This window comes from Hylobates moloch, unplaced genomic scaffold (genome assembly GCF_009828535.3).
Source record: "Hylobates moloch isolate HMO894 unplaced genomic scaffold, HMol_V3 SCAFFOLD_12, whole genome shotgun sequence".
Taxonomy (NCBI): Eukaryota; Metazoa; Chordata; class Mammalia; order Primates; family Hylobatidae; genus Hylobates; species Hylobates moloch.
The window spans coordinates 55,178,686-55,192,701 of NW_026652287.1; positions in this window are offsets into that span (position 1 = coordinate 55,178,686).

The following is a 14,016-nucleotide window of genomic DNA, read 5'->3' on the forward strand; positions in this document are numbered from 1 at the left end:
AACACAGATCAAACAGCATACATCATCATTTTCTCACATAAACACAGCCTACTTTTGAAGTTCTGAATCTCGCACATAGAGGAAGTCAGAAGTGGAAAAATTGACTCATATGTGGATCCAATTTGCAGGTGAGTTGATGACAGAGCAAGATTCAGCACACCTATGAAGCTGTGACTTCACTAATTAGATAAAGTCCACAGGAGGAGTATTAGCTGTCACGTACAAATTTAGTTCATCGTTGAAATTGTAACTCCTGTTCTTAGACACAATATATAGGAAGGGTTCACTTCCTACTCCTAAAACCAGAACATGTGTGGGATTGTTAATTTCATCCCTGCACCTTCCCGCAGGTTTAATTGTACCGTTTTTCTCTGCCCAGCACCTGAGTGGTCTGACTCTCTTGCCTAAGACCAGCCCACAGATGGAATAGTGACATATTGCTGAACCCAGAACTGAAGGGATGTGACTCTATTTTTCTGCATTGGTGCTGCTCACAGGGGACATTGTGACATATCGCTGGGCCTTGCACTTAGGTGATGTGAGTCTCCTCCTTTGCCTTGGCACTGCCCACAGAATGCATTGTCACATATCTCTGGGCCCCACACCCAGGTTATGTGACTCTCTTGCCTGTCCCCTGACCACATAAGCAATTATGACATATTGCTGGGTCCGACTCTCTGGTATAACTCTACTGCCAACAAGGAGCATTGTGACATATGTTTCCACCTATCATCCAGGTGATGTGACTCTCTTCTCCTGCCTGGTCTCTGCTCACAGAGGGAATTGTGACACATCCCTTGGCTCAGTACCAAACAAGTGTGATTCTTCTTCCATCATAAGTTCTGCTGGCAAGGGAGATTGAGACATATTGTGGGGCTCTATGCCAATGTGACATTACGTTTTGCCTTGGCCTGGACCTCAAAAGGCATTGTGACATATTGCTGGGCCCAGCAACAAGGTGACTGACATGAGTCTTCTGTATGGACACTGACAAGAGAGCATTGTGACATATCTTTAAGAGCATCAACTATTTGATGTGACTCTCCTTTTATATCAAGGCTTCCCTCATAAGAGATTGTGACATACCTTCTGGCCCAGAAATCAGGTGACGTGTTTCTTCTGCCTGAGCTTTGCTTACAGGGAGTATTGTGACATATCACTCGTCTCAGCACCCATATGATGTGACTCTACTGTCTGTGCCCTGACTTCAGGAGGAAATTTAACATATCCTTGACTAAGCACCCAGGTTTTAACTCTCCTGCCTGGTGTCTGCTCTCAGAGAAGATTGTGACATATCCGTGGCCTGTTACCCAGATGATGTAACTCTCCTGCTCATTCCCTATCCACAGGGGAGATTGTGATACATATCTTTGTTCAGATCATAGGTGTGACGTTTACTCTCATATCTAAAATCAGCCAATAGGAGACATACTATCTCTCATATGTCGGCTTAGGAAAATGGGTAAGATTCTGGCTCTCCCCTTTGTAAGAAGGTCAGAGAGAATTACACTCTCACATATTGTATAAAGCCCTTAGGTGGTACAGAGAGTGTCCAGAAAACAGATGAGACTGTTTTTATGTATGCACACTTTGCCAATTGTTAAGATTGTCACCTTCATCCATGGACAGAGCCTACTGGTGAGGTCTTAAATGTTACAGGTGGATGCAGTGCAGAGTTGAAATTTGTGACTGTCATATGTGAACGTCAGGCAACAGCTGAGGTGGTGACTCATTAGTAAGCCTAGCTTATAGGTAGGTGACAACGCTCATATCTGGGCATAGAGCCACAGGTACGATCATGGGTCCATAGCAGCACAAATGTCTCCCAGTCACAAAAGATTGCAACTCTCATGGGAACCTTATAAATTCCTCAGTTGGCACAGAGAGTGTTCTAACTAGGCTCATTGTACAGTTGAGGTTTTCACACTCATACACACCCAGCCGACAGTAAAGATTTTCATCTTTTCACATGAACACAGTCCACTGGAGGTTCTCAATCTCATATGCAGAGATAGTGGCAATTTGGAAAATTTACTGTCATAAGTGAATCCAGTCCAAAGGTAAGTTGGGGACTTTCAGATGAAGATTGAACACACCTGTAAGTCTGATTCCACCAAGGTGGCACAGCCAGTAAGAGGGATTGAGTCTCTCATTCAGTGATTCAATTCATTCTAAAAATTGTGACTTGTTTACTTAGATCCAACATACAGGAGGTGTTGACTTTCATACCAAGAATTGGGGTATATACAGGATTGTTAATGTCATCCCTGGTCTTCCCTGCAGGTGTGATTTTTACACACACTTCTGCCCAGCACCTTAGTAATGTGTTCTTCAGAACTGGCCCAGCCTACAAATAGGATTGTGCCACACTGCTGGACCCAGCACCCAGGTGATGTAACTCTGTTCTCCTGCCTTGGTGCTACTTGAAAAAGACATTGTAACATATCTCAGAGCCTTGCACCCAGGTAATGTAAGTCTCCTCTCATGCCTTGGTGCTGCACACAGAAGCGGGATATGCACAAGATTGTTAATCTCATTTTGGACCTTCCTGCATGTGTGACTGTGACACATTCCTCTGTGTAGAACCTGAGTGAGTTTACTCTCCTGTCTGGATTTAACCCACAGATGGAATCGTGACATATCACTGGACCAGAAACTAGGTGATGTGACTTCATTGTCTTGCCCCTATGCTTTCCACATGGGGCATTTGGACATATCACTGTGCCTTGCACCCAGGGGTTGGGAGTTTTCTCTCCTGCTTTGGTGCCATCCACAGTGAACATTGTGAAATATTGCTGCCATCCCACCTAGGTTATGTTACTCTCCTGCCTCTGCTTTGCCCACATGGGTCGTTGTGACAGTGTGACATACTGCTGGGTCAAAAACTCAGGTAGTGTAACTCTCTTGTTTGGGTTCTGCCTGCAGGAGCCATTGTCACATATCTCTGTGCTCATCACCCAGGTGATGTGACCCCCTTTTACTGCCTAGTTCCTTCTCACAAAACATCTTGTGACATATTGCTAGGCCTCATACCTAGCTGGTGTGACTCTTCTCTTCTTTTAGGTTCCACCTGCTGCAGAGATTATAACAAACCGCTTGGCCCAGCAGCATAATGATATTACACTTTTGCTTTGGGCCTCAGAAAGCACTGTAACGTTCATCGGCCCAGCGTCAAGGTGATGTGTGTTTTCAGCCTGGACCTTGCCCACAGGGGGCATTGTAACATATCACTTGGCCCATCAGATGTTTGATGTTATCTCCTCCCCTCTCCTACCCTGTGTTTGCCTATAAGAGCCATTGTCACAAGTTTCTGGGCCCAGCACCTAGGTGATATCTTCCTGGGACCTGCCATATGGGGATTGTGATATATTGCATGGCCCAGTACTTACTTGATGTGACTCTCCTCGCATGCCTAGGCCTTGCTTACAGATGTGGTCGTGACACATAGCTTGGCCTAGCCCCTAGATTATGTTACTGTCTTCTTCAGTTATTTTCACAAGGGGCATTGTGACATATTGCTGGACTGGGAACCCAGGTGATGTGACTCTCCTCTACTGCCTGAAATATACCCAAAAAGAGAGTTGGATATATTGCTTAGCCAGGATCCTAGGTGATGTTACTCTTTTCTCCTGCCTAAACCCTGCATACATTATGTATTTTGACACATCGTTGGGGCCAATACCTAGGTGTTGTAACTCTCCTGCATGGGCTTTGCGTACAGGGGTATGATGATGTATCTTTTCATTCATCACCTAGGTGGTGTGACTCTCCACTTATGCCTGGGCTTTGATGAAACAGGAATTGTGACATATCCCTGGACTTAGCACTTAGGTGATGTAACTCATCTTTATTGCCAGGGCATGGAATATTATGAGTATTGTGACAAATCTCTTGGCCTGACACCTAGGGGATGAGAGGCTCCTGCCTGGGCCCTGCCCACAGGACGCTTTGTGGCCTGTCTTCTGGTTTTATTACCTAGAAAGATGTGACTTTCCTCTTCTACCTGCATTCTTCCCATAGAGAAGATTGTGACATCACTGGACCCAGCAATTAGAAGATGTTTCTCTACTGCCTGAGCCTTGCGCACAGGAATATTGTGACATATCCTTGGGCTCAGCACCCAGGTGATGGAACTCTGCCACCTGTGCCCTGTCTACTTAGGCTAGTGTGAAGTATAGCTGGTTTCAATACCCAGGTGATGTAACTCTCCTGCCAGGCCACTGCCTTCCAGGGATATTGTGACATGTCTTTGTGCCAATCACCCAGGTGATGTGAATCTTTTCACCTGCCTGGTCCTTGTTCACTAGGGGATGATGATACATATTGCTGGTTTCAGCACCGAGCTGATGTGACTTGTCTCTTCTTCGTAGATTCTACCCTCCAAAAAACTGACATATCACTAGGCCCATTAGCAAAGTTATTTTGCCTGGTCCTGTCCTTAAAAGACATTGTGACATATTGCAGTGACCAGAACCAATGTAATTTGTCTCTTGTCTAAACCCTGCCTACTGGGGGAATTGTGATAGATCTCTTGGCCAATCAACTATTTGATGTGAGTTTCCTTTGTGGGTTTTTTGTTTTGTTTTTGACGGAGTTTTGCTCTTGTTTCCCAGGCTGGAATGCAATGGTGCAATCTCGGCTAACCGCAACCTCCGCCTCCCAGGTTCAAGCGATTCTCCTGCCTCAGCCTCTCAAGTAGCTGGGATTACAGGCATGCACCACCACGCCTGGCTATGTTGGTCAGGCTGGTCTCGAATTCCTGACCTCAGGTGAAATGCCCACTTCGGTCCCCCAAAGTACTGCGATTACCGGTGTGAGCCACTGTGCCTGGTGACTCTCCTTTTTAACCTGGGCTTTGCCAATAGTAGAGATCGTGACCTATTTCTGGGCCCAGCACCTAGATGTTATTGAGAGGTGACAGTGTGCTGGCAGTCCTCATAGCCCTCGCTTGCTCTCGGTGCCTCCTCTGCCTGGGCTCCCACTTTGGCGGCACTTGCGGAGCCCTTCAGCCCACTGCTGCGCTGTGGGAGCCCCTTTCTGGGCTGGCCAAGGCGGAAGCTGGCTCCCTCAGCTTGCAGAGAGGTGTGGAGGGAGAGGCGCCAGCGGGAACTGGGGCTATGCGTGGCACTTGCAGGCCAGCTGGAGTTCCGGGTGGGCGTGGGCTTGGTGGGCCCCTCACTCAGAGCAGCCGGCTGGCCCTGCCGGCCCCGGGCAATGAGGGGCTTAGCACCCAGGCCAGTGGCTGCGGAGGGTGTACTGGGTCCCCCAGCAGTGCCAGCCCACTGGCGCTGCACTCGATTTCTCACCGGGCCTTAGCTGCCTTCCCATGGGGCAGGGCTCGGGACCTGCAGCCCACCATGCCTGAGCCTCCCACCCCCTCCATGGGCTCCTCTGCGGCTCAAGCCTCCCTGAGGAGCACCACCCCCTGCTCCATGGTGCCCAGTCCCATCGACCACCCAAGGGCTGAGGAGTGGCAGCGCACAGCGCGGGACTGGCAGGCAGCTCCACCTGCAGCCCCGGGGCAGGATCCACTGGGTGAAGCCAGCTGGGCTCCTGAGTTTGGTGGAGATGTGGAGAACATTTATGTCTAGCTCAGGGATTGTAAATACACCAATCAGCACCCTGTGTCTAGCTCAGGGTCTGTGAATGCACCAATCGACACTCTGTATCTAGCTGCTCTGGTGGGGCGTTGGAGAACCTTTATGTCTAGCTCAGGGATTGTAAATACACCAATCAGCACTCTGTATCTAGCTCAAGGTTTGTGAACACACCAATCAGCACCCTGTGTCTAGCTCAGGGTTTGTGAGTGCACCAATCGACACTCTGTATCTAGCTGCTCTGGTGGGGCCTTGGAGAACCTTTGTGTTGATACTCTGTATCTAACTGATCTGATGGGGACGTGGAGAACCTTTATGTCTAGCTCAGGGGTTGTAAATGCACCAATCAGCGCCCTGTCAAAACAGACCACTAGGCTCTACCAATCAGCAGGATGTGGGTGGGGCCAGATAAGACAATAAAAGCAGGCTGCCTGAGCCAGCAGTGGCAACCCACTCTGGTCCCCTTCCACACTGTGGAAGCTTTGTTCTTTCGCTCTTTGCAATAAATCTTGCTACTGCTCACTCTTTGGGTCCACACTGCTTTTATGAGCTGTAACACTCACTGCGAAGGCCTGCAGCTTCACTCCTGAAGCCAGCGAGACCATGAGCCCACCAGGAGAAACCAACAACTCCAGACGCGCCACTTTAAGAGCTATAATACTCACTGCGAAGGTCTGCAGCTTCACTCCTGAGCCAGCGAGACCATGAACCCACCAGAAAGAAGAAACTCCGAACACATCCGAACATCAGAAGGAACAAACTCCAGATACACCACCTTAAGAGCTGTAACACTCACCGCGAGGGTCTGTGGCTTCATTCTTGAAGTCAGTGAGACCAAGAACCCACCAATTCTGGACACATTATGACTTTCCTCTCCTGCCTGGTCCATGCCCACAGAAAAGAGAGTGACTCATCACTAGGCTCAACACAAAAGTGATTCGATTCTTCTGCATGATCCCAGCCCACACTGCTTATTGTGACATCTCTAGGCCCATCACCTAGATGATGTGACTCTTCTTCTTGGGAACTGTCCATAATGAGGACTGTGACACATCACCTGGCCCAGCACTTATGTGATAAGACTCTCTTCATTTGCCTGGGCCTATCAGTTTGGGCGACCGTGTCATATAGCTTTACTCAGCACCTAGGTTATGTGACTCTCCTGTTTTTCCTGAATCCTACCCACAGAGGTCATTGCAACATATTTCTGAGCCCCTAATTTAGGTAATTTGACTGACTCTCCTGCCTGGGCCTTCTGCTCGGTGATTTTTGTGACACATTTTTTGACTCAGCACCTAGGTAATAAGACTCTTCTCCATTGCTTGGACTCTGTCACAGAAGGTATTGTGATTATCACTGGGCCTAACACTAGGTGAAGATACTGTCTTCTGCCTGGACACTGCATAAATTGTATATTTTGATATGTTTCTGGGGTTAACACATGGGTGATTCAACTCTCTCACATGGATCATAAGCATGGGGTTATTAGGACATATATTTTTGCTAATCACCTAAGCGATATGACTCCTCTCCTCCCTGAACCCTGTCAAAAGGAAAGATTGTGACTTATCACTGAAACCAGAACTTAGGTGATACGACTCTTCTGTCTAGCAACCACGTATTCTGGGTATTGGGACATTTTACATGGCCAAACACCTAGAAGAATGGGAGACTTTGGCCTCATCCTGTCCACAGGGTTTCTTGTGACGTATATCTGTATCCATTACGTAAAAGATGTGATGCCTTTTCTATCTGTACCCTGTCCACAGGAAAGATTCTGACATACTTCAGGCCCCAGCCACCAAGTGATGTGCCTCTCCTGAATGTGCATAACTTTCAGGAGAAAATTGTAACACGTCACTGGTTGAGAACCCAAATGATGTGACTCTCCTGCCTTGTCACAGTCTTCAGGGAAAAAAAAATTACATATCAGTGGCCCAGCATCCAGGTGATGTCGCTCTCCTGGGTGATTTCTGCCAAGAAGTTCGTTGGTAACATACATCTCAGCCCAGCTCACAGGTCTGATGATAACTAATACCTTTTACCGGTCAATAGAAGAGATACTGTCTCTCACAGCTAGGCTTACAAAAAGGAGTAAAATTCTGGGTCTCCTCTCCGTATGAAGGTTATAGAGAATTACCACCTTCTCATGTATTGTATAAAGCACTCGGATGGTACAGAGCCTGTCATCATAGGACCCAGGAAACAGATCATGTTTCATGTAAACACACCCTGCCAATTTTTAGAATTGTCATCCTCACACATGGAAAAGCCCACTGATGAGGTCGTAAGTCTCATGCACAGATGCAGGTCACAGTTAAAACTGTGACTATCTGCTGGGCGCGGTGGCTCACGCCTGTAATCCCAGCACTTTGGGAGGCAGAGGCAGGTGGATCATGAGGTCAGGAAATCGAGACCATCCTGGCTAACGTGGTGAAACCTCGTCTCTACTAAAAATACAAAAAATTAGCCAGGTGAGGTGGCGGGCGCCTGTAATCTCAGCTACTTGGGAGGCTGAGGCAGGAGAATGGCATGAACCTGAGCAATGGAGCCTGCAGTGAGCCGAGATCGCACCACTGCACTCCAGCCTGGGCAACAGTGAGACTCCATCTCAAAACAAAACAAAACAAAAAACTATCATTTGTGAATATGTGGCCACATTTGAGATGGTAACTCATTTCTAAACCCAGCTCAGAGGTGGGTGAGGATGCTCCTCTCTAGGACCCATCCAACTGGAGAAATGTTGACCATATAAGATCATGGGTCCAGAGCAGCACAACGTTCTCAGAGCAGGTTGCAACTCTCATGCACACCGTATACAGTCCTCAAGAGAGTGCCCTTACAGGGCCAAGCACACAGGTGAGATTGTGAAACATATTCACACCCAGTCAATAGCAAAGATTGTCATCCACTTAAATACAGCCTGCTTTTGAGGTTCTGAACCTCACTTTTGGAGGTAGTTGAATTGGAAAATTGACTCTCATTTGTGGATTTTGTCCACAGTTGGGTTAATGACTTTTTTCTTTGAGACAGAGTCTCGCTCTGTCACCCAGCCTGGAGTGCAGTGGCACGATCTTGGCTCACTGCAACCTCCACCTACCAGGTTCAAGCGATTCTTTCACCTCAGCCTTCAGAGTAGCTGGGACTACAGGTGCATGCCACAATGCCTGGCTAATTTTTGTATTTTTACTAGAGACGGGGTTTCACCATGTTGGCCAGACTGGTCTCGAACTCCTGACCTCGTGATCTGCCCACCTCGGCCTCCCAAACTGTTGGGATTACAGGTGTGACCACCATGCCTGGCCTCGGGTTAGTGACTCTGTAACCAAAATTCAACACACCTTTGTGACTGTAACCTCCCTAAGGAGAATAATTTATTTATTTATTTTGAGATGGAGTTTCGCTCTCCTTACCCAGGCTAGAGTGCAGTGGCATGATCTTGGCTCACTGCAACTTCTGCCTCCTGGGTTCAAGTGATTCTCCTGCCTCAGCCTCTCGAGTAGCTGGGATTACAGATGCCCACCACCACGCAGGCTAATTTTTTATATTTTTAGTAGAGATGGGGTTTCACCATGTTGGTCAGGCTGGTCTGGAACTCCTGACCTCAAGTGATATGCCCACCTTGGCCTCCCAAGGTGGTGGGATTACAGGTGTAAGCCACCATACCCAGCCTAAGGCACATAATTTGCAAAGGAAATTGAGGCTCTCATGCACAAATCCAGTCCACCATTGAGATTGTAACCCCTGTACTTAGACCCAACATACAGGAGGTGTTGATTCTCATCCCTTGACTCAGGACATGTGTGTAATTGTTAATGTCATCACAAGACCTTTCTACAAATGTCTTGTGACATATGCCTTGGCCCAGCATCTGAGTTATTTGTCTCTTTTTCCTGGGCCCAGTTCACAGTGCTGTATCACTGGACCCAGACCCTTGGTAATGTGATTCTATTCTGCCTTGATACAGCCCACAAGGGTCATTGTGACATATCGCAGGGTGTTGCACCCAGGTGATCTGAGTCTCCTCTTCTGCCTTGGTGCTACCCACAGGTGTATTGTGACATATTGCTGGGTCTATGTTATGTGAATCTTTTGCTTTTGCCCTAAACACATAGGCCATTGTAATATTGCTGAGTCCAACATCCAGGTGATGTAATGCTTCATCCTGGACCTGTCTACAGAGGGGATTGTACTGTATGTCTTCACCAATCACCCTGGAAATGTGATGTACTTTTCCTGCCTCTTCCCTAATCACAGGGGGTATTGGGACATACTATTGGGTCCAGCACCTAGGTGATGTGACACTTTTCTTTTTTTAAGGTTCTGCTTAGAAAAGAGATTATGACATATGACTCTTCCTAACACTAAGGTGATGTAACTTCTTTTGTTTTGGCCCTGCCCTTAGAAGGCATTGAGACATACTACTGGGCCTAGCACTAAGATGATGTGAGTCCTCTGCCTGAATCCTGACTACAGGGAGCATTGCGACATATTTCTTGACCCATTACAATCTCTCCTGTAGACCAAGCTCAGGTAAATGCCCTTTATACCTACGTGATGTGACATTCCTCTTCTGCCTGGGCCATGCCCACAGAATAGAGAGTGACTTATTGCTGGGGCAAGCAAAACAATGATGTAATTATTTTGCCTGGTCCCTGCACACAGGAGTCACTGTGATATATGTTTGGGCCTCCCACCTAGATGATGTGACTCTTTTCTTCTGGGGTTTGTCCACAGTGGGAATTGTGATATGCCACTTAACATAGTTCCTATGTGATGTGACTTCTCTTCATTCTTGGCTTCTTCCAAGTGGGGTGATTGGAACATAAAGCTGAGCCTAGCACCTAGGCTATGTCTCTCCTCTTGTTTATGAGCCCTACCCACAAGAGACATTGTGACATATCTCTAGGCTTCTTACCTAGGTAATGTGACTTGTTCACCTAGGCCATCCTCTCAGGGGTATTGTGAAATACTGCTGGACCAAGAACCTAGGTGATGTGACTCTCTGCTACTGCTTGGGGTGTGCTTAAGGAGAAACTGTGATGTGCATTGAGGTGCATCCATCACCTACATGGTGTTACTCTCCTCTCCTGCCTGAGACCTGCATGCATCATGTATTTCTTTTAATTAATTAATTAATTAATTAATTGTTCCGAGATGGAGTTTTGCTCTTGTTGCCTAGGCTGGAGTGCAATGGCACCATCTCAGCTCACCACAACCTCCATCTCTCGGGTTCAAGCAATTCTCTTGGCTCAGCCTCCCAAGTAGCTGGAATTATAGGGCTGCACCACCACTCCCACCTAATTTTGTATTTTTGATAGAGACGGGGCTTCTCCATGTTGGTCAGGCTGTTCTCAAACTCCTGACCTCAGGTGATTTGACTGTCTTAGCCTCCCACAGTGCTGAGATTATAGGCAGGTGCCACCACACCTGGCTGGAATCATTTATTTCAATATATCTCTGGGTCCAACAACATGGTGATGTGACTTTCCTGCATGGGCCCTCCCACAGAAATATTCTAATACATCTTTTCATTCATTATCTTGGTGATGTGACTTTTCTATTCTGCTTGAGCACTGCCAAAAAAAAAAGAAAAAAAAAAAAGATTGTGACAGATTTCTTGACCAAGCACCTAGGTGATGTGACTTTCCTCACTTGCCTGAAGCCTGCATATTTCGGTTATTGTGACATATCGCTGAAACAAACACCTAGGGGTTGGAAAGTTTCTGCCTGAGCCCTTCCCACAGAGGGCCTTGGGATGTATTTTTTTTTTTTATCCATCACCTGGGAGATGAAACCCTCTACTTCTGCCTGCATTCTGCCCATAGAGAAGATTGTGACATATTGCTGGGTCGAGCAACCAGGTGTTTCGTCTGTCCTTCTGGACTTTGCCCACAATGAGTCTTGTGACATATATCTGAGCCCAGCATCCAGGTGATCGTACTCTTCTTCCTGTGCCCTGCTTTCAGGAGAGGATTATAACATCTCTGGTTGAGAACCCTGTGAAGTGACTCTTCTGCCTGGTGCATGCTCTCAGGGAAGATTGTGACATAACCCTGGCCCAGCACACAGTTGATGTGACTCTCGTGTTTGTTCTGTACCCACAGGTGGAATTGTGACATATAACTTGACGAAGCACGCAGATGTAATGATGACTCTCACCTCAAAGAAGCCAGTAGGAGAGATAATGTTGCTCATAGCTACATTTAGGAAAACAAAGAAGATCCTGGGTCTTCTTTCTGTACAAAAGTCATAGAGAATTACCACTCTCTCACATCTGTAAAGCCCTAGTGTGTTACAGAGAATGTCATAACAGAGTCCACCATGCAGATGAGTTTGCATTTGTCCTATGCACAGCCCACCAACCTTTAGAATTGTCACCCTCACACATGGACAGAGCCCACTGGGTGAGGTCCTGAATCTCACATGAATGCACTCCACAGTTGGAACTTTGACTGTCATATGTGAACATCTGGCCGCAGTTGAGATGGTGACTCATTTCTAAACCTAGCTCATAGGAAGGTGAGGACTCTATTATCTGGACTCAGCCAATTAGAGAGATGTTGACTCTGGGCTTAGAACCACAGAAAAGTTCTGGATTTCCTTCTTGTATGAAGGTCGCAGAGGATCACCACTGTTGCCTATTGTATGAAGCCCTCAGGTGACACAGAGAATGTCATAGGAGTACACAGCACACAGGTGGATAGTGTCTCTTGCATGCACACTCAGACAACAGTAAAGACCGTCATTCTCCCACACAAACATATCCCACTGTTGAGGTTCTGAATCTCAAATGTGGAGTCTGTTGATAGTTGCAGAACTTAGTCTCATATATGGGCCTGGTCAACAGGTGGACTAGTGACTCTCAGACCAAATTTCAGCACACATATGAGGCTGTGACTGCACTGACAGAACACGGTCTGCAGAAGATATTGTGGCTCTCTTGCAAAAATTCTGTCAGCTATTGAGATTGTTACTCATGTACTTAGACCCAACATACAGGAAGTGTTTACTCCCATGTCTAGAACGTGGACACGTATGGAATTTCTAATCTCATTCCTGGACTTTCTTCCAGGTGTGATTGAATGTGTCTGCTAAGCGTTTTAATGATTTGACTTTTCTGCCTTAGCCCAGCCCACAGATGAGATTGTGACATATCTCTTGACTCTGCACCTCAAAGAAGTGACTCTTTTCCCAGCCTTGGTGTTGCCCTCAGGTGGCATTGTGACATATGGCTGGGCCTTCCACTTAGGTGATGGGAGTCTTTTTTTCTTGCCTTGGTGCTGTGCACAAGTTGCATTGTGACATATTGCTAAGATCTGCACTCAGGTTATGTGAATTTGCATTCTTTTCCTAAGCCCTGAATATTTTGCAAGTTAGGACATATTACTAGCCCCAACACCTATAAAAGGGGAGGCTTCTGCTTGGGCCTTTTGTACAGAGGGCCTTGTGACATATCTCTGCATCAATCATCTAGGAGATGTGACTCTCCATTTTTGCCTAGCTCTGCCCACAGAAAAAATTGTGAGTTATCACTAGGCCCAGGTACCAGACAATGTGTCTTTCCTGCATGGCCCTTTACCATAGAAAGCATTGTTACCTATTGCTGGGCTCAGCACCTGCTGCCTGTCCTGCTTTCAGGAGAAGGTTATGACATATTCCTGGCTGAGTATTAAAGTGATGTGACACTCCTGACTGGTCCCTGCCCTCAGTAAAGATTGTGATGTATTCTTGGCCAAAAACCCAGGTGACGTGACTCTCCTCCTCTCTGCCTGTTCACAGGTGGGATTGTAAAATATATTTTGGTCTAGCTCACAGGTGCAATGGTGACTCTCATACCTCAAACCATCTAATAGGAGAGGTGCTGGCTTTTATAGCTAGGCCTAGGGTAATGATTAAGATCCTCGGTCTCCTTTTTTGTACAAAGTCATATGAAATTACCACTTTCTTGTATACTGTATACATCTCTTGTGGTACAGTGTCATTCCAGGTTTCAGCACACAGGTGAGATTGTGGTTCTCATGTGCACACCCCACCAATTGTTAGAATTGTCACCATAATACAATCCACAGTTAAAATTGTGACTGTCATATGTGAACATCCAGCCAGAGTTGGAATGATGACTTATTTCTAAATCCAGTTCTTTAGCAGGTAAAAATTCTATCTGGACCCATGAATAATTTACCTGGGCTTAGGGCCAGAGTAAACACAGTTTACAGGAGGAATGAAGGCTCTCATGCACCAATCCAGTTCACTGGTGAGATTGTTAGTACTGTACTTTGACCCAACATAGAAAATGTGGTGATTCTCATACCTAGAACTGGGACCTGTGCAGGATTGTTAATTCATTACTGGATCTTCCTGCGGGAGTGATTGTTACATATGCCTATGTTCAGCACCTGAGTGATTTGATTTTGCT